The sequence below is a fragment of the Molossus molossus genome, unplaced genomic scaffold (assembly GCF_014108415.1).
Source record: "Molossus molossus isolate mMolMol1 unplaced genomic scaffold, mMolMol1.p scaffold_m16_p_1, whole genome shotgun sequence".
Taxonomy (NCBI): domain Eukaryota; kingdom Metazoa; phylum Chordata; class Mammalia; order Chiroptera; family Molossidae; genus Molossus; species Molossus molossus.
This window is the reverse complement of record NW_023425344.1, coordinates 141,831,040-141,853,630: the sequence shown is the minus strand read 5'-3', so window position 1 is coordinate 141,853,630 and position 22,591 is coordinate 141,831,040.

Sequence of the window (22,591 nt, the reverse complement as noted above, 5' to 3'; positions counted from 1 at the left end):
TTCCTTCCCATCCTGGTCTACTGATGACTCTTCCTGGATTTGCGGATCAAGGCATTTCTTTGCTTACACGCCTCCCATGTCTCCCCATTGCTTGTATTCCTCCTCATGCTGGTATTAAAGGCTCTCATCATCTGGCCTCAGCTGACCATTCTGCTGGGTTCTTGGTTGCCAACCAAGGAAAGTTACTTAAGCCAAAAGGAACCTTTTAGGAGGACACTGGGGAACTCATAGAATCGATGGGAAGCAAAGGGCAGAGAGTCATACATGCCAGGGGCAGTCCAGCCAGGAGGCCACTCCTGGCATCTCTACCTCTGGCCACTCACCGCCATCCAATAGCCCTGCACTCTCCATGAATAACCTCTAAATGTCCCCAACTCTGTGTTTTGGCCTCCAGAGTCCCCGGGTGGGAGTGTCCAACCAACAGAAGCTAGTCTTCCTCTGCAGACTCATCCATCCAGGGAGAAAGAAGTCTGACCCTCTGCTTGCACAGGGAGAGTCAGGGCCCTCAGTTCTCAGACACTGTCCCGCTGTAGTGACACCAACACTTCCTTCATATGCCACGCCCATCTGGTGCTCTCTCATCACTCCAACCCAGCTCCTGCCTTTTCCCACCCAGAATACTCACCTCACCGCCTCATGACCAGCTGTATCATGCTTCCAATGACCCAATCAAATACCTTCTCCTCTAAGGTAGCCTTCCCTGATGGCTTCCACCTCCCCAACCTGGATATGATGCCATTGGATCTCTCTGGTGGCATTGAGGGCTCTCCACCATGTATTAGAGCTTGTCACACTCCTGGGTGGCCCTCTCCTATGAGACTATGAGTTCCTAGGAGGTAGTATTTATGACTTCTCTTTGCCCCAGACCCAGGCACAGAGTCAGCCTGGTGTGTGCAAAGAAGCCTACATGAACAGAAACGGGGTCTATAGAAGGAAGCTCTGCCCTCTGTCATGTGCCAAAATAGCAATGAAACTGGCTGGGTGTCTTCCACATATACCCTTACCCAGGATTTCTGATTTCCTTGGCCCATGCGCATCACTGGAGAGCCTCCTTAAATTCAGATTCCTGGGCCCTGTCTCCAGAGATGCTGGTGCATAAATCTGGAGCAGAGCCAGGAATCTGCATTTTAACCCATGATTTGGATGCAAATGGTCAAGAAACTCTACTGAATTGTCTTTGCTCTTTCTACCTCTCAAGTCCCTGGTGCCACCTCGCTGCAGTTTTCCCACAGTCTCTTCCGCAAGGAGACACAGGCACGCAACCTTCACAGCACACAGAGGCTTGCACTTAGAAGATTCCACACTTGGTTGTATGATCTGCTGTCGCCATCCCGAAATTTTTGAAAATTTTTCAAACAAGGTCCTGTATGTTTATTTTGTGCCAGGCCCCACAAATGATATAGCCAGTCCTGGGTGGATGGCATCTGATACACGCACACTTTAAAGAGGGGTTTAAGTGTGTCGCTACTCCCACAGTGGAGAAAACAGGGAAAGGTCAATGCTTAACTTATGTGGCTTCAGACTCCAGTGTGCAAAGAAATTTAGGATGAGTCAGCTTCTGCTCTCCCCGAAGTCATAGAGTCATAGCACTTGGATGTCCACCCAAGACTGGGACCGGGCCTGACCATAGAGCTCGTCAAGATAAAACAATATAAATGGCCTCCACTCACAAGAGTCAAATCTGTGATACCTTCAGCGCTTCTTCTGGCTCACTTAGGAGCCCACTGTAAATCAATGAGTTACATCCCAAGATCTGTGTTAAAACAGTGACAAAAAGAACACAACATGCTATGTAGAAAAAAATGTTGCAACTGATAATACATTCTTCATATACATATAATTTTTACTGAGGTATAATTTACATGTAATAAAATGCACAGATTTTGTACAGTTTGATAAATTTTGACATATACATGAATTTTCATTCATTCACTCATATAACTATGACCCCAATGCAGATACAGAATATTCCAACACTCCAGAAAGTTATTTCCTGTCCTTTCCCAGTCACCTCTCACCACCATACTGCCCCCCGCAACCACTGTTCTGATTTCTATGACTATAGATTAATTTTGTCTGTTCTAATAGGGCATAAAATGAAAGCATTCAATGTATACTCTTTTGTGACTGGTTTTTTTCATTCAGCAAGATTTCTGTAAGATTCATGAATGTTGTTGCATGTGTCAATAGTTCACTCTTTTTTATTTTGGAAGTACTATTCCCTTACATGGATGTGTCACAGTTTATTAATCCATCCTCGGTCAATGGAAATTTAGGATGTCCCCAGTATGGGCCATTGTGAATAAAGCTGCTATGAATATTTTGACAGGTCTTTTTTTTTTTTTCTTTTAAGAAAGGATTATTTTTTATCTTCTCCTGACGATTTTTTTAATTGATTTTAAGAGAGAGAGGAAGGGAGAGTGAGAGAGAGAAACATTGATGTGCAAGAGAAACATCGATCGGTTGCCTCCCCCAATCTAGGTATGTGCCCTGACTGGGAATCAAACCCACAACCTTTTGGTGCACAGAACAACACTCCAACCAACAGAGCCACCTGGCCAGAGCTTGGTACATGTCTTTTTATAAACAAATTTTCTTTTCTCTTGGAGTGAAATTGCTGAGTCATAAGGTTTGAGAATGTTTAACTTTATAAAAAATGCCCGTCTGTGTTCCAAAATGGTTTAATCTCACACTAGCAAAGTATGAGAGCTTCAATTCCTCCACATCTTCTCCAACACCAGAGCTGTCCATCTTTGAATCATCCTTTTAATCATTTTAAATTATTTATTTGCATTTCTCTGATTAGAAATATAATGCATACTTTTTTTCATCCTCACCCAAGGACACTTTCCCATTTTTTGTTCAGATAGAGTGGGAGGGAGAGAGAGAGAGAGAGAAACATCTACGTGAAAGGGACACATCGAGTGGCTGCCACCCGCACCACCAACCAAGGCCGGGGACAAACTGCAACCGAGGTACATGCCCTTAGCGGGAACCAAACCCAGGTCTCTCTGAACCGCAGGCCGATGCTCTAACCGCTGAGCCAAACCGGCCAGGGCTATAATGCATACTTTTTAATGTGTTTATTGACCATTTGTATATCTTGCTTTGTGAAGTATCTGTGCTGGTCATTTACCCACTGGTGTTTTTTTTGTTTTTTGGGTTTTTTTTCCTTATTGATTTTTGTTTTTAGAGAGAGAAGGAAGGAGAGGGAGAGAGAGAGAGAGAGAAATATCAATGAGAGAGAACATCAATTGGCCGCCTCCTGCATGCCCCCCACTGGGAATTGGGCCCACAACCTGGGCATGTGCCCTAACCGGAAATCGAACTGGCAACCTCTTGGTACGTGGGTCAATGCTCAACCACTGATCCACACTGGCTGGGCTACCCACTGTTTTTTAATAAGGTTGTTTGTCATTTTATTAGTAAGTTAGAGGTGTTTATACATTTTGGACATGGGTTCTTTGTCAAATGTCTGTAAGTAAATATTTTCTCCCTGACTGTAACTTGCCTTTTTATTTTCTTAATAATATCTTTTGAAGAGCAAAAATTTTAAATTTTGATAGAGTCCAAGCGCCCATTATTTTTCTTTTATGATTAGTACTTTTTTTTCCTAAGTAGTCCTTATCCTAAAGTTGTGAAGATATTTTTTCCCCACATTGTTTTCTAGAAGCTTTATATAAGTTTTAGTTTTTACATTCAGGTCTATAATCCATCTTAAAATAATTTTCCTGTATGATGTGAGGTGGGAGGGGGTCAAGTTTTATTTTTTTCCCCTACAGATGTCCAATTGTTCCAGCATCATTTGCTTAAAAGCCTGTCATTGACCCACTGAATTACTCAGTGCCTCTAAAAATCAACTAGCTATATAAGTGTGGATCTATTTAGAAACTCTCTGTTCTGCTGGATTGATCCATTTGTCCATCCTTACCCTCATCTTGCACTGCTTTGGTTCCTGTAACTGTGCTCACTGGTGATTTGCGTCCTGCTCTCTCTCTGACACCCTCTGTTCCTCTCTCCTTCTCACTAGCTCCCCATTCTCCTGGCGCTTTCCATTCAAGAGGCATTTGCCAAGAGAAGCAAAAGCAGCAGCAACTACTAGCTGTACCCCAACATCCAATTCCTCTGTTTCTAAAGTAACAGAACCCCAAATTCTAGCAGACATCTGGGTGAGAGGCTTGATTCGGCAGCCTCCCTTAGCTGGCGGGTGTGGTCACAGGTGTAAGAAATACGTGCACCTTCTGAAGGATGTCCTTAACAGAAGGTGTAGCTCTCTCCTTTCTGCTGACTGCAATGCACCGATGAAGGCTGGAGCTGCCAGATGGATTACAAAATAATCTTGGGAATCAAGGCCATGAATGCAGAACAACAGAATAGAAGGAGCTTGAACCCTGGACACCATGGAATCCCAGCCCTGAAGTATGTACCATTTTTCACAGGAGAGAAAAATAAGCGTCTGTCTTTTAGAAGCCGCTGAAATTTGGGGATCTGTCACTCACAGGAAAGCCTAGTTATAGCTGAGACAAGAAAGAATGGGGGGGAAAAACCAGTGTTTATCAAAGATGCATATATTATGCTGTGTCACATTCATGATTTCATTTAAAGTCACATTACAACCTCATGAGGCAGACGTTGATTATTTCCAAATAGATGAGGAAACTAAGGCACAGAGAGGTTGAGTGACTTATTCATAGTCACAGAGTTAATAAAAAAAATAGGTCAGAATTCAAAACCAGAACTGGCCCTGGATGGTTTGCTCAGTGGTTAGTGTTGGCCCAGGGACCAAAGGGTCTTGGGTTCGATTCTTTGTCAAGGGCACATACCTGGATTGCAGGTTCCATCCCTGGCCCTCATCAGGGAGGTAACTAATCCATGTCTCTCTCTCACATAGATGTTTCTCTCTCTCCCTTCCACTCTATCTAAAAATCAATGGAAAATTATCCTCATGTGAGGATTTAAAAAAAAAAAAACAAACACTCAATTTAGCACTTCAGTGCAATGTCAATGTTCTGTTCTCTGTTTCCTCAAGAACCCAGAGTATCGACCCCTTGAGGCCAGGAAATATCTTAGGAGGCTTTGTTCCCCAGCTGTAGCCACTAAGCATTTAATAAAGACCAGCCCAAATGGTCAATTGACTTAAAAACCTGTGTTAAAGACTCATAAAGATGAAAAGAAGGCCGAGGGCCAGGGCTGGCCTGTAACGTAAGTGCCCCTGGGCAGCATCACAAAGCTTTCATCTCCAGGCTCTTACACTTTCTTTTTTAAAAACATATCTCATTACACTGGGAAACAAAAAGAGAAAACATACAATTACCTTTTATCGGCCAACATAAATGAGTACAGATTCCAAACTTCATTTCCGTCAAAGATCTTTATGGCGATATGGCCTGCTGACCAATTAAATCTAACAAGGTGCCTTGGACCCGGAGTGGGTCAGGCAAGGGTGAAAAGCCAGGTGTCTGAAGATGCAGTTCTTTGAAAGGAGGTAGGAAGGAGGCAGACCCTGCCTGAATCTCCAAGTTGCAGGGATAAATAGAAAGATTGGAATGGTGCTCAGACTCAAAAGAGAGGCGGGAAATGAAACGAGCAAAGCCAGAGGCCAAGGTCACAGTGACAACCAGGGCGTCCTCCAGCATTCTACAGAGCTTCCAGGTCACATGGAGCGTGGTGGCCAGGAGTCACACAGGCAAAAGCAGATCTGCGACCACCATTGACTGTCCAAAGATCAGGCTGAGATCTCTCCGTTCCTTGAACCGTGGTAGCTGGGGTAGAACTCTGTGCTCAGTTTCCTCCTGTGCGGAATCACCACTGAACATAAACAAGCAGCTATGACGTTATGATGAAAACAGCGTCTGTCTGTGTGAACTACGGGCTCCGCCACATAACTCACCCTGGGAAAACTGCTTCACATCTCGGTGCCTTCGTTTCCTTCTCAGTAAAATGAGGATGAGGATACAGGTCACAGGGGAATTTCAAGGATCAGCTTCATGCCCTGACTTTTCCAGTCTTGTCAGCTCCTACCATAAATTCCCATTTTCTGAAGGAAGTTTCAGGGGTCTGTGTCCTTTATAATCCAAGAGGCTGAACAGAATAAAACCATAGTGCACTGTACAAATCCAGTAGTTTTTGTCTTGCCGTGGAAACCAAATCTTCCATTTAGTCCTAGAACAACTACCACGACACAATCTTCACGGCTGGCAGGCCTGTCCAGGCATTCGGCTGGCACGCATCCAGGAGCCTGTCCAGGGCTGTGAGCGCTCTTCGCGACATCAGTCCTGGGCACTGGGGACACCCTGGCACTGCAGCGCCAGGTCTCAGGTGTGGGGCCAGCTGTCCTTCGCAACCTGCTGTCCCTCACAGCCTGCTGTCCCTCACAACCTGCTGTCCCTCGCAACCTGCTGTCCCTCACAGCCTGCTGTCCCTCACAGCCTGCTGTCCCTCACAACCTGCTGTCCCTCACAACCTGCTGTCCTTCACAACCTGTGCTTTTAGTTGATGGTGACTCCCAAGTACACCAGGCATTCCTGAGTGAAACCCAGTTTTGCTCACTGGGAAGTCATGTTTTCTATGTTCTTTCCATTTCCTTACAGATAGTATTGAACATATCCCCAGCCTTTGGGGCCAAGCAACATACTGGCAATGTGTATACTCTGTATGATCAGCAAATGTGTGGTCATTCATGACCTACCTCAAGCATCCCTCACAAACACCCTACCTACACACATACAGGATTAATTAAACTGATATTCACTGGTTGCAATTAGGGCCCAGGGAAGGTACGTGGCTTGTCCAAAGTCAAATAGCTGGATGTCAATGGAATTGTCACTCTCTTTCATATACACCTACATGTACACATGTAATTTTGACCCATCATCCCATCATGTCCTCTGAGAAACAGCTATGAGGAGCCAGACCTTCTCTGAGATGGTAACAGAAAGCTCCATGCAGCTGATTTAACAAGCATGCAGAAGTTTTGGTCCCAAATGGTTTTTTGTTTGTTTGTTTGAGGGAAGAGGGCTGGACCCCTTGTGTTCAGCTGAGGTTTAAATCTCTGCTCCTCAATCAAGCCATGGTGCTAAGAGATCATAGCTGCTATGAGGATTCATTGAAACAACTTGATGACAGCACAAAGGAAGTGCCCAATAGATGTCATTCTGCTCCCCTGCTCCCATACTGGAATGATCTGCCTTTGATCTCTCCCAAACCCATTAATCACTAGGACCCAGTTCAAGGCACCTCTCACCAGAGGCCTCTTTCTCTGACCATCGCAGTCTCCCTGGACCCCTTCCTCTCCAGAATTTGTATCACATTCCTGGTCTGCAACACATGGTTTAGATGTTCTTTATTTTCCAGCTGTGTTTTGGATTAATAACTAAACTACCTATGAGGATGAGGATGGAGATGACATATTTTCCTTAGATAGTCCTTCAGTCTACAGCACAGGGCTGGGCACATAGTAAGCGCTTAATAAATACATGATTCAGGCTTTCCCCTTTCTTGCTCCTATTGCATTTTTTTAGTTTCTTGAAGTACATCACCATTAATCTGATAGTGAATTTAATCAAACCTGGAAGAGCTTATTAGTAATCACGACTTTGAAGGTGTTTTTGTACACACCTATTCCTGGCTTGTGGCAGAGAATGTCAACTGTCAGTCACAATCCCTCCCCCTTTCCCCACAGTAATAACACTGTAGCTCAGCTATGGGCCGCATTTCCCAGACTCCTTTGCATTAGGTGTGGCCATGCGTCCAAGTTTTTGCCAATGGGATAGGAGAGAAGACTCCAAGCCCAGAGATCTTTCTATACCACCCCAAGGAGACACCGATTTTTTATTTCCTTTAATCTCTTTACATAAGCTACCATAGGGGGGATTCCTATATAAAAGCCAGGTGAGCCATCCCACAAAAGAAGAAGCCTTTATGTCGTTAGGCAAGTCACTTTACCTCTCTGGGCCTTATTTTCTCTAGCTGTAGGTTAAGACTCCCTGCCAGCTCTAACACGGAAGAACTCTAAACTGGGCTGCTATTCTCTTCAGCTCCCTCCTGGCCTTTCCCCTTCTCACCTGCCCCCAACAGCTGCCAGGCAGGCTGGGCCAGCATTTTATCTGAGAAACAGCTGTGCCTGGTTTCCTTCTTCTCAGTTCTTTCTGACTCAAAACCCTGCATGGCTCCCCTCACAATCTTTGACGTGTTGAGATGAGGTCCTAATGGAATAGGGTGGACCCTTAAGCCAGTATGACTGATGTTCTTATAAGAAGAGGCGAGGAGACACAGAGACAGACACACAGGAGGAGGAGACAGACCTGTGAGACGGAGCCAGAGAATGAAGTGCTGGAGCTGCAGGCCAAGGCGCACCATGGATCACCAGCAAACACCAGGACCTGTGAGAAAGGCAAGGAACAGAGTCTTGCCTAGATCTTCAGAGAAAGTACGGCCCTACCAACACCTTGATTTCAGACGTCTGGCCTCCAGAACTGTGAGAGAATAAATGTCTGTTGTTTTAAGCCGGCCAGTTTGTGGTGCCATTACAGCAGCCCCAGGAAACACATCCACTCCTGTAGGAAACCGCTTCTTAGCTGATATTTCCTAAGACCTTGTCTCTCCAGCTCCAGATAAACGATGCCAGCAGAGTTGACAAAACAGGCAGAAAAAAGAAGAGACGACAGACAGAACTAGGGCAGTGGGTTGGAGGAAGGGACAAGGGGCTGAGCAAGCAGTTTAGGCCCATAGCTCAGAGTCTGATGCAAAGGGTCAGCTGGCAGGTTTGACTGTGCAAGAGACTGGGACCCCAGAAATAGGTCATTGTTTTGGTGGACCACTGAGTCCTCCCTGGAAACCAGTCTCCTAGGGGGCTCTGGGCCAAGCCCCAAGACAAAGCCTTTCCCCATGGCAACTAGAGCCACTTTTGTCCCCAGAAGTTTAATCATCTAAGTGCTGGGAGCACAATGACGTGGGCACCTGGAGCCCAGGTAGAAGTCTACACCTCTGCTCATCCAGAGCCCAGGGTCCCTTTGGATGGAGTAGGGCCATTGGAGTCAGCACAAGCCAGGGGCATCCTATGGTGACCTTTCTGCTCCCAGCTCTCCCAACAACCGAACTGAACATAATTGAGGTCTGTGAACAAAGAAAGATGTCAGCCGCATGAGACAGAAAGGGACTTTAACGTGTGACCCAGAGTGGTCAGGGCAGGGAAGGGATTATCACTCCTCCCCAGCAAGGCTTGCCCTCAGCCCGATGGTCCTCATGATGAAAATGAAAGAGACCAACTCAATTATCCCAAAGGCCTGTTCTCCTCAATTTCCTTTAACTGTGGGTACTCACACCCTGCTAGAGGCCTTGCATTCCGTGCTCCCTCCTCGTTTCCCAGCCCTCCAGCCCTGTGATGCAGACCTCCCAGCCCCAAACCCATCATTAAAACCTGCCATGTCCCTGCCCCAGCTTCAGTCCTGCTCTGATGCAGAAACTCTTTAATAGCCAGAAATCCAGGCAACTATTCCGGTCATGAAGAGGCACAGGCAACCTTAAGGAATAGTTCAATGGGAAGGGAGGCAGACTGCTGGAGAACAGGGGCACCGCCACTTTGTTCACCTTGGAATCCTGAACACCGCCTCAGATTTGACGTCTGGCAGGTGCTCAATAAATACCTGTTGGATGGATGGATGGATGAATGAATGAATGAATGAATGGCAGTTTCAGTCACCGCAACAGAATGTGCAAGGCTGGGGCGGGCAGGAGCAGGAGGACCCCTTTAACTTTTAAGGATTCAACTCAACCTTTTAAACACTGGCTCTGCTCTGTCCCTAAACCTTGAGATGAGTGCCAAGCTTGCGGATGTTTCAGCCTCTCTCCCTCGCATCCCAGGGCCCCTTGCCTCAGAGACCGAGGAATGCTGACGGAGCCTGAAATCAACCAGAGCAAGCGCGGAGACCTGCACGGCTGCACGCACTGCGTGTTTTCTCAACTGTCTGGGGATAAAACCATGAAAATGAAAGGCAATGGGAAAGAGACTCACTGAAAGGAGAAATCAAAGAGAAACCAGCCATCAGCTTATGTTTAGCAATAAGCAGGATAATCACAAAGGAAATTAAAAGCGAGTTTGCTTGAAGAAGGGGGGACCTATAATTGATTCCCTCTGCTCTGAAGTCACAGCACCTGCCCTCCATCTGCACCTAGAGGAGAAGTGGCCAGAGGTCGGGAGATTGATCTACCAAAACTCTTCCAGGCAGTTCTGAAATGCACGCGCACACACACACACACACACACACACACACACACACTCGGTCCATCTATGTGTGATTTAAAATGCACAAATCTTGCCCTGGCCTATTTGGCTCAGTAGTTAGAGCATCGACCCATGGACCAAAGAGTGATAAGTTTGATTCCGGCCAAGGGTACATACCTCAGTTGCGGTTTGTCCCCGGTCCTGGTTGGGGAGGCAACCAGTCGATGTGGCTCTATCACATCGATGTTTCTCTCTGTCTCTCTGTCTCTCTCTCTCCCTCCTTTCCACTCTATCTGAAGATAAATGGAAAAAGTATTCTCAGGTGAGAATTAAAAGATAAAATAAAATGCACAAATCTTCAATCCTTAGAGGCCAATGTCAGGACTCACCCTCCAATACTTCATTGTGTACTAAACCCTCAGTCACCTGAGAGAAGAATCTGCAGGCCAAGCGTGTGACCATGCTCTGCACAATGATCAGCTGTGATGTGTGGAGCAAATGACTTATCACAGTGACATGTCAAAGTTTGTGGACGGTTCATTTAACTGTATAAATTGGGGAGGATTCAAGATTATACCTATAGTGCTGTCCCTCTTCATCGCGTGTCCTCCCTTCAGCTTCCTCGTAGGACAGGCAGGGGTGGGTGACAGTCATTGAACCTGGAACGTGCTCTACTCACAGCAGGGCGCGGCGCTCCTCAGCCTTGGGTTTGCGGCGGAACGACAGCAATAGTCTCCAGTCTGGAATGTGGAGCCCAGAAGACAGAGCTTGAAGACACATCTCAGAGATGGGATTTGGTGGGATTTGGCCTGTCACCAACCAGCTGCAGCTGAGCTGTACCTCATTCTGTACCTGGGACCTCATGCTGGCAAAATCAGATGGTCCAAATGGGAGACACAGAGAAAGTCAGAATTAGGGGGAGACAGAGACAGAGAGACTAGGAGTAAGGGGCAGAGGGACAGAAGGCAGAGGAGAGGGAGTGGGAAAGTCTGCCCGGGGTTCTCATTGGCATCAGGCCTTGTGAAGTCATTCACCCTTGCATTCTGTTACCCACCCACCCCTCTGCTCTTCAAATCAACCCACCTTTGCATTTAAGCTAGTTTGAGTAGGATTCTGTTGTTGCGAACAAAAGTATAGGCCTTGGCCAAGCCCCATTCCTCAGCTACTAGCTGCAGGGGGAAGACAGGGGACCTCCTCGAGAGGCCGCAAGGAGGCGGAGAGACCACATGAAGCCCGCTGGGCTGCACAGTGGCTTTCCAGCTGTGCTCCTTGGAGCTGCGAGTGTTCCAGAACAGACCCCGGGGACCAAGCCATCTTCTGCTCCAGCTAAGTTTGGTTTCAACAGAAGTTTGTACTTCTTTTGAAATCCACTGGGCATAGCACAAGGCACTGGCAGGAAGTGGAGACTGGATGATTTCTAGCTGTTTTACTCTCTCATTCATTCTACCTTAATAACCAGAGAGAAATCCCAGCTGCTTATTATTTTAAGCTGAGTCAGCCAGGGAGCGGCTCACCATGCTGCACATCTCCAGGTGATGCCGTCCAGCGCCGTGGTCTTTAGGGTGCCCTGGATTGCACAGTGCTGGGTACAGTCCTGGAGCTGACTCTTCCTTGTCTGTTCACCAGGACACTTCTGGGGGTCCTTACTGTGTGAGCTCTGAGATGGCAGTCCCGCTCCAGTGAGACGTGGCCCTTCTTCCCCTGGGGAATGGAGACAGGAGGCGCAGGTGCTGACTCTAACAAGGCCCCTCCCTATAGGCAGGAGGAGGACATTCAGAGACTTTGCAAGTGGAAGCCTAGGCACAGCAGAAGGCCTCATCATTGGCCTCGGCAGAGCCCGAGGAGGAGCAAATGCTCCTCAGGAGATGAAAACCCTCACCTGGAGATAGATCCCTACCAGACGCTGGGAGGGCGCCAACATTCCTACAGAGTGGACACTGTGAGCAGCGCAGAGACTGAGGGCTTTCTGTCCCAGAAAGAACTTTCAGAGCCCTGTCAATCAAGGATCCATTTCACAGAACAGGAGACTGGAGGCTCCAGGAGGGATAGACTTGTCTAAGGCCACAGACACAGTGAGTAACTTGTCGTCTGACCCCTCCCTTGGCAAAATGTCCCCTGAAGAGCTGGGTCCTTCCCTAGGTCACTGAGCCAAGTGTCCAAGGATTCAAGTTTCTTCTTCCATAGGGTCGCAGGGTACTGTCTACCCCCTTTCCTGCTCTTCCCCCAGCTTCATGAATTTGTGGTCTGATGGTAGAACCTGGTCTAGGATTTGGCAGCCAATCTATCCCCATAGGGCATCAGGGGACAGTAGAAAGAGCACTAGAATTGGGGTCTAAAATCTGTTTTTGACTTGACTCCTGGGTGTGGCCTCGAAGATGTCACTTAACCTCTGGTCAGTCTCTTCATCTGCACAATGGGATAATACAGTCTGTCCTGGGGATTCTCAGGCCATGGGGATTAGATAGGATGGAGTCTGGGACATCTTCAATGAGCCAGGATGGCCACAGAGGTGTCAGAGATAGAAGATTGTTCCCACCACCCCACAGAGGCCTCAGCCTCACCTGCCTGATGAGACATTCCTGGTACCACACTGACCTCTTCTGGAATTCACCTAAAACAACTGCCTTTCCACATGCCCGGGTCAGATCCTTTACGCCACCATTGCTGACACCCCATCTGCTTTTGATGGGAAAGGATCAGTAGTCACCTCAGCTGAGGCTTCCAAATGTGGGATCCCACACTGCCAGGGACCCACAAAGCGTGACCCTGTTACCTCCGGGCTATTATCAAGGTTTCAAAAAGTCTGAAGAAAACTATTTCCCCAGGTAAATTTAGGAGCCAAGTTTCTGAGGACTTCTAGTCAAGATGGTGGGTAGGTAAATGCGATATCGCATCCTCCCACAACCACATCAAAGTTACAACTAAAGTACAGAACAACCATCATTCAAAGCTGCCTGAAATCAAGCTGAATGGAAGTCCTACAACTATGGAATTAAAGAAGCAGCCTCATCAAGACTGGTAGGAGGGGTGGAGGCGGATGGGCTGGTCCCACACCCAAGTGTGGCAGATAAAAATTAGGAGGATACCTCAGCTGGGAAGGTCCTCCCTGAGGACTAAGGGGTCCCCATCCCACACCAGGGGCCACGCTCAGTGTTCCAGTATCAGAAAGAGAAGTCCCCATAACTTCTGGCTGGAAAAACCAGTGGGAACTGAGGCTGAGGGAGGCTGAGGCAGCTGGATCCCCAGGCCGCTCCTCTTAAAGGGCCCACACATGAATTTACTTGGATGTGCTCCCTCTAAGCTCAGAGGGGAAGCAGCACAAGGGGTTCCAGAGACACACAGGAAAGAACTGAGTTATTTGGCATTGGAGCAAGAGTTGGAGAAGGGGCTTTCTCCTGGACAGACGTGCTATTGGAGGTCTTCGTTCCTTTGGTGAGCCCTTCCCTGGGGTGGCAGACTCCAGCCATATCTGGGATTCCAGCAACCTGGTTCACACTGGTAGCCCCACCCTGGTGATTCCCTGAGGCCCCGCCCCACACAACTTTCAGGCCCACCCAAGCTGTTGCCAGTTGCTTTACCATAGGATTGGCCTGTCTTGGATCCTGCTTCAGGTTTTCCTAAATTCTTTCAAACAAGCAGCATCTGGTCTCAGCTAGCCCCATACCTCTCATTAAGTAATACATAGAAACAAATATAGGGAGGCAGCCAAAATGAGGAGACAAAGAAACAGGTCCCAAATGAAAGAACAGAAAAAAATTCCAGGAAAAGAACTAAGCAAAATGAAGATAAGCAACCTAACAGATGCTGAGTTCAAAACACTGCTTATAAGGATGTTCAATGACCTTAGTAAGAACCTCAGTGAACTTAGGGAGGGCCTCAAGAGAATAAAAAAGGACCAGTCAGAAATGAAGGAGGTACTAACTGAAATTAAGAATAATTTACACAGATTCAATAGTGGAGTAGGTAAAGCCAAGAAGCAAACCATCGATTTAGAATATAAGGAAGCAAAAAGCAGCCAATCAGAATAGCACAAAGAAAAAAGAATCCAAAAAAATGAGGATAGTGTAAGGAGCCTCTGGGACAACTTCAAGCATGCCAACATTCACATCTTGGGGGTGCCAGAAGGAGGAGAGAGAGAACAAGAAATCGAAAATCTATTTGAAGCAATAATGGCAGAAAACTTTCCTAACTTGGTGAAGGAAACAGACATACAAGTCCAGGAAGCACAGAGAGTCCCAAACAAGATGAAAACCCCAAGAGGCCCACACCAAGACACATCATCATCAAAATACAAAAGGTTCAAGACAAAGAGAGAATCTTAAAAGCAGCAAGAGAAAAGCAGCTAATTACCTACAAGAGAGTTCCCATAAGGCTGTCAGCTGATTTCTCAAAAGAAACTTTGCAGGCCAGAAGGGAGTGGCAAGAAATGTTCAGAGTGATGAAAAGCAGGAACATACAACCAAGATTACACTATCCTGCAAAGCTGTCATTTAGAATCGATGGCCATATAAAGAGTTTCCCAGACAAGAAAAAGCTAAAGGAGTTAATTACCACCAAACCATTATTATATAAAATGTTGAAGGGTCTTCTTGAAGAAAAAGATAAAAAAAAATAAACAGTAAATTGGCAATAGATACATATCTATGGACAATAGAATCTACAAACAAAATGAATAAGCAAAACAGAAACACTTTCATAGATACAGAGATCATTTTGTTGGTTGCCAGATGGGAGGGGGATTGGGGGAATGGGTGGAAAAGGTGAAGGGATTAAGAAGCACAAATTGGTTGCTAGACTGACAAACCTCAAGGGAAGGGGGATTGGAGGATGGGAAAAAATAAACCAAAGAACTTATATGTATATATGCATAACCAATGGACACAGACAACAGTGTGGGGAAATGCAGAAGGGGGGCGGAAGTGGGGAGGAGGGGGTCCATGGGGGTAAAATGAGGAACATCTGTAATACATTCAACAATAAAGATAAGTTTTAAAAAAAGAGCCAAGCTTCTTTGGTTTAGACTAGAATGTTCTTTCAGTTTACAGTGGTAACACATATAATCTCATGTTAGCCAGAAGCTCTGCTTGGTAACACATGTTTCTAATTAATATAACTGTGCACTTTAATTAACTGTTATTTGATAGAAGGTAGTTTTTCAAAAGTCGCAATCCCCAGCAATTCCACTTTTAGGCATTTCTCCTAAGAAATAATTATGAATGCATGCAATGGTTTATGAACAAGCCTATCTATTGATACATTGTGTACAAAAGATGTTTAAAAGTCCAAAAATCGGTTAAAGTTATGTATTTAAGTAACGGGATTGTACATACTCAATAAAAACCATTTTGTAGAAGAATATTCAATGACTCTGAGAAATATTATTTGAGCATATTGTTGAGCAGAGGGAAAAAGGTTACAAAATAGTACATATAATATAATTCGAATTTGTACATTAAAAAGTAAGATTATATAAACCAATGTTAAAAACAGTTACTCCAGCCCAGTGTGGCCAGTGTGGTTCAGTTGGGTGGAGCATCGTCCCATACACTGAAAGGTCTGGGGTTTGAATCCTGGTCAGGGCACATAACCAGGTTGCAGGTTCTCTCCCTGGATGGGGTGCCTATTAATGTTTCTCTCTCACATCAATGTTTCTCTCTCTTTCTCTTTCTCTCCCTTCCTCTTTTTAAAAATCAATGGAAAACATATCCTTGGGTAAGGATTGAAAAAAAAGAAAAGAGTTACTCCAGAGAGTGAGATCAAAAGTGACACTTACTTATTGTTTTCTGTACTTTTGCAGTTTTCTACAAACAATATGTCTGGTTTTTATAATTGAGAGAAAGGCAGTAAATGTCATTTGGGGAATGCCTTCCAGAATAAAGTCTCTAAAAGGGCTTTGGAAGTTGAGCATTCAAAGAGACCCCAAGAGCAGGAGCCCTCCTCCCCGACATGTAACATAACGATTGGTTTACAAAGCTTTCATACCTTCATTTGTCAACATATCAAGCTGACACGTCAAGTGTTGGTGAGGATGTGAATTCCTGGCATCTCTCACACACTTTGTAAAATGTTTTGACTTTGCCTCCTAAAGTTGAATATCCACATACCTAAAACTCAACAGCAAACACATGCTCCTCAGTAAACATTGCAAAAATAGTCTTAGCAGCACTGCTTATCATAGCAAGACCCTGGAAATATTCATATTGTTCATCAACAGGAGAATGAGCAAATAACCTGCTGTGTGTTCCCAGAATGTACAACAGTCAAATCAAGTTAACTGGCATTTCAGTTTGAGATGATTAAACTTCTGGAGATGGATGGCAATGATGTCTACACAACAATATAAATGTACTTGATGCTACTGAAGTGTACATTGAAAAATGATTAAAGTGGACACCTGGCCAGTGTGGCTTTAGTGGATTAGCATCATCTCATAGACTGAAAGGTCCCAGTGTGGTTCCCAGTCAGGGCACATGCCCAGGCTGCGGGCTCAGTCCCCAGGAGGCAGCCAATCGATGTTTCTCTCTCACATCAATGTTTCTATCTCTCTCTCCATTCCACTCTCTAAAAAATCAATAAAAACATATACAAAATTGTTCAAGTGGTACATTTTACGTTGTGTATATTTTACCATAATTAAAACAAATTTAACTACAGTGAACTCGGTATGGATATAACTTAGTCATGATAATATTAAGTAAAGAAAAATTTTCCGGAGACGACACACAGCATGATGTCCTTTTTTATAAAGTTAAAATAACCAAAATTTAAAGTATGCTTCTTGAGAATACATATAAATAAAATAAAGGTAGCCCTGGCCAGCTTGGCTCAGCGGTTAGAGCATTGGCCTGCGGTCTGGAGAGGCCCGGGTTCAGTTCCCGCTAAGGGCACGTACTTCGGTTGCAGTTTGTCCCCGGCCCTGGTTGGTCGTGCGGGTGGCAGCCACTCGATGTGTCCCTTTCACGTCGATGTTTCCCTCTCTCTCTCTTCCTCTCTCTCCCTCCCACTCTATCTGTACAAAAAATGGAAAAATGTCCTCGGATGAGGATTAAAAATAATAATAATAATAATAAAATAAAATAAAGGTACATAGTAAGTGAAGCAAGTAAATGATGAACATAGAACTCAGAGTCATGGTTACTTAGATTGGGGAATAGTCACCTTATAGTTAGATGTGCACTATGATGAAGATCCTGTCTTTTGTTGGGGGGTAGAGTCACAGGTGCTTATTGCATTAAAATGAAGAAAATGGAAGGGAGGAAGAAAGATAGGAAAAGAGGGAGGGAGAGGAAGGAGGAAAGCAAAGATGGAGGCAAGAAGGGGGTAAAGAAGGGGGCCGTACATGTGCCAAAGATGAGAGCATGTCATGAAGCAAGGATTTAGATTTATCCAATTGTGGTCACCTAGGGTCCTTCAAATACTTCACAGTATGTATATTAATGATACATAGACAAGTGAAAACCATTTATAAGAAGTAAATAGCCCTGGCCAGTTTGGCTCAGCGGTTAGAGCGTCGGCCCACAGACCAGAGTCCCAGGTTCAGTTCCCGCTAAGGGCACGTACCTCAGTTGCAGTTTGTCCCTGGCCCGGTTGGGGTCGTGTGGGTGGCAACCAGTCGATGTGTCTCTCTCATATGAGTGTTTCTTGCTCTCTCTTCCCCCCTCTGTCCCTCTCTCCCTCCCACTCTATCTCAAGATAAATGAAAAAAAAAAAAAAGTCCTCAGGTGAGGATTTAAAAAAAGAAGCAAATGGATGATTAACACAACATTCAGGATAGTGGTTGCTCTGGGGTGGGAAGGGGAATGTGTTCGGGGCTCCTCTGACCGTGGCACTCAGTTTATCTCATTGTTACTCCTAAAGCACACGCACACTTTATATGCACTCTTTTGTGTGTATAATGTATTTCACAATTTAAAAGTAAAAGATAAGAATAGGAGCATAAATTAATTTCATCAAATGCAAAGAAGCAATAGAGATACTTTTTAGTGTTCTCTAAAAACTAATAAATAATCAAAGCTCTAGCAAGATTGATCACAAAAGAAAGAAGGCCCATATATTCAAAACGAAAATGAGAATACAACTATACATACCGCAGATTTTTAAACTCTTCAGAGAATACTATGACCAAATCTATGCCAATAAATCTTAAAACAGACAAAATAAGTAATGCTCTAGAAAAATGTGTAACAGGATATCAAAATGGCACTTTCTCCATCTCAGCTTCAGCTGAGGCTCCACAGACCAAGAAAAAGATGCAATTGCCACAGGCTTCCCCATGCCCAACCAAGATGCCAAACCTCCTCACCTCCACAAGGTAAGCTGAGGCTCTGCCAGCACTGGCCTTGATCAGGTCTAGCTGCTCTAAGGGTCCCAACTGGAAAGTGCTAGAAGAAAGGAAAATGACTTTGGAGATGGGCGCGTAAGCAGGTGCTTCCCCTTTACCTCCAAACATGTGAGAGAGGCTTGAGAAGGCCCACTTAGAGGGCTTGAGAGGTCCCCAGGATTGGGGGGGTCTTAAAGGCTTACACATAACTGAAAAACCAAAAGACAAGTCACAAGTAAGCTGCCTAGTGCAGAGTGGAGAGTAAGGAGAAAAGGCAGTCTTAAGGGAAGAGCACTCTGTTGACAATGGGCAAGGCAGCATGTGTTTACCAAAGGCAAGAGGGAAGGGGAAAAGGGGGCACAGCACCAAATAAAGAGGGAAAGACCAGATGGCCCGCCGGAGTCAAGACATCACTATGCTATAGGCATTGCCGCTGGAGGTCCCAGTGGAGTAAATGAGGCTGGGAGAAATCTATGAAATGCCAACAAGTGAAAGAGCTTTAGCAATCTGCAAGCCTAGGGCGTAGCAACCCCCATAAACACACCGTGTTCTAATACTGGGCTCTTTCCCTTACGATCCCCGCACAGACACTCCTGCAGATCGAATATGGTAATCTTAACTAGTTATCCGTCCATCTACCTACCTATCTAACTAGGCAATGTGATGTTTACCCCAGAAATGTAACTAAGGTTTAACTTCAGAAATAAAAAATGACTGATATCGCCCTGGCCAGTTTGGCTCAGCGGTTAGAGCATCCACCTGCGGTCCGGAGAGACCCGGGTTCGGTTCCCGCTAAGGGCACGTACCTCGGTTGCAGTTTGTCCCCAGCCCTGGTTGGTCGTGCGGGTGGCAGCCACTCAATGTGTCCCTTTCACGTCGATGTTTCCCTTTCTCTCTCTCTTCCTCTCTCTCCCTCCCACTCTATCTGTGCAAAAAATGGAAAAATGTCCTCGGGTGAGGATAAAAAATAAAAATAAAATAAATAAAATAAAATAAAAAAATAAAAATAAAAAATAAATAAAATAAATAAAATTTAAAAAAATGACTGATATAATTCACCATATTAACAGATAAAATGAAGAACACTATATAAAAAATTGTTGTGATAAAATTTCAAACTTATTTTTATGTTAATTCAAAGCTTTGTATGAAAAACAAAAACTCTTAGAGCACTAGGGATAGTGGGACCTTTCTTAACTTAATAAAGGGTGTCTTTGAAAAATATGCAGCAAATGTTGTACTCAGTGGTGAAACACAAAATATATTTTCTTTAAAATTATAAATCATGTTTTCTAAAATGAAACCCAACAGAAGATTTAAATGATAGAGTAAAAGAGCGCAGCCATGGATGGAGGTTCTCTGTATCAAAAACAGCATTCTCCTCAAGTTACATCTATAAATTCAATGTCATTCCCACCAAAATCCCAATAGGTTTTTTCAAAGAATTTGATAATGAATCAAATGAATATTTAAAATGAATATGGAAGGAAAGAGAATCAATATTGGAGGCCTTAAGGTATTGGAGATATAAGGAATAATTATAAAGCTATTGTTATTAAAATAGTGTGGTATTGCTCCAGGAATACACAAACCATGAAATAGAATATAGAGCCCAGAAATAAACCCATAAGCATAACTAATATATAACAGAGGTGGAACTACAAATCAGTGTAATGAACTATTCTATAAATGGTACTGGAAATGTGGCTGATCATTTGGAAAATTAGGTAAAATTAGTTATTTTCCTCACATTGTACACACACACACACACACACACACACACAATCCAAGAAGATTAAGAATTTAAATTTGAAAAACAATCAACATTTTTAGAAGAATATAGAAAGATATTTTCATAGCATCAGTATAAGAAAATTTTAATTAACTAAAAACTATAAAGAAAGTTTTTGAAATGTTGGAATATACTGAAATTTAACACTTCTCTGTGACAAAAATTTTTATAAATAAAATGGAAAAGACAAGTCACAGATTGAGAAAAAACATTTTAACCAACAAAGGATAAGTATCCAGAATATATTAAGAACTCCAACAAATCAGTAAGAAAAATACAAACAACCCAACAGAATTAGCAAAGCACATGAACAGGCAATTCACAAAAGAAAACAGGGTGATGAATAATCATATAAAATGGGCTTGATTTCACTAGTAATCAGGGAAACACATGGAAACAACAGAGAGATTTCATTTCACACTGATCAGATTGGCAAAATCTTACAAGTTTGATACAGATTTAGAAGCAATGGTGAAAAGAGAACTATTGTGCTTGTTGACAGAAGGGTATAATGATACAATCACTTTGAGGAGAAATTTGAAAATATCTAGTAGATTCAAAGATGATCAGGTTTGAAACTTCGCCTGGAGTCTCAGTTCCTTCTTCCTTAGGCAGAAGAGGCTGCACCTAGGCCGAGACTGAGGTCCGCCAGGCTTTGAGAATTAAAAAACCAAGAAGGTTTTGATGTTTTGTGTGGCACCAGCTGAATTAGAAACCAAGGTGAACATACCCAAAACAACAGGTCTGCTGTTGTTTTCAGCAGGTTCTAATTCATCATGTATGGAGCTTTCAAAGAAAATTGCTGAGAATCAATGACATTCAAGGACGTAACAGTAGATTTCTGTTACTATTAACCTCCAGAAGAATGGAAGTTAACAGACCCTACACAAAGAAATCTGCACAGGGATGTAATGAGGAAGGACCGCAGAAACCTGGTCTCTCTGGGTGAAAACAGTTTCTCTTCCACGACTCTCCATCTTTCTATTGGATCAAATGGAGCTGGGGGTTCAGAGACTTTTTATTTCTTATGGACCCTTTTATGGAGTAAACACTCTGCTCTTTGTAGAATAAAAAAGTTTTATTTTCATTGGCCAATCTAGAAAACTGCCCCTGAGGACAGTCCCCCAGATACTTTGGTAATCATATGGAACTCTCTGTTTTGGCCACACCTTCCAAGAGATTGATGAACTCATTGAATTCTGCAGTGGCTTTTGTCACCAACACAGTGAAGTCCCATTTTCTTTTTGCAGTTTCCAAACCAGACATGATTTCCAGTTGGAGGAAAGAAAAAAGCCATGGATGGGGATGGGACATATTTCAAGATAGAGTGAGAGAGAGTGGGAGAGAGAGAGAGAGGGAGAAACACTGATGTGAGAGAGACAATGTACTGGTCGCCTCCCACGCGACTCAACCAGGCCTGGATGAGAACCACAACTGAGATGGGAAGATGAAACCTGAAACCAAGCAACCTGCTCCTACAACAGTTATTTCTGAAAAAGAAACCTGCCAGGGGACCATGAAAGGAAGACTCGTCTACACTGATCCACAGGACCCTACTTAACAAGATTCCTGGAAAAGAGATGATAGGTTATGGAGACAAAATAGTTCAGATAATATAAATAAGAGAATAATAACCCATGAGAAAACCCTCACTGGAGAAAGCGACTTCTGGCACAAGTCTATTTTATTTATTTATTTATTTATTTATATTTATTTATTTATTTATTTTGTGGTTGTTAGGCCTTACCTAAGGATTTTTTTCTTTTGACTTTTAGAAAAAGCAGGAAGGAGGGAGAGAGAGAGATTAAAAAAAAGAGAGAGAGAAACATCTATGTGAGAGAGACACATCAATTGGTTTCGTCCTGCAGGACCCTGACCCAGGCCAGGGATCAAACTTGAAACCCAGGTACATGCCCTTGACTGGAATCAAACCCAAGACCCTTCAGTTCAAGATCCGACACACTGTAACACTGAGCCAAATTGGCCAGGGTTTACCCCCTAAAAAATAAAATAAAATTAATTAATTAATTTAAAAAGATGATCAAACCTCATACTACAGCAAAACCAGTTCTAAGTAACCACTCTAAGGAGAGAGGTTTGGGTACACAGGCAAATGGTATGAAGAAATCTGTTCATTGCAGTCCTGTTTATAATAGTGAGAAAGTGTAAATAATCACTAGGAGAATGGAAATCTCAAAAATGTGGTCTATTCACCCAGAGGAATATTATATGTATACATATTACCTTCACATTTGCT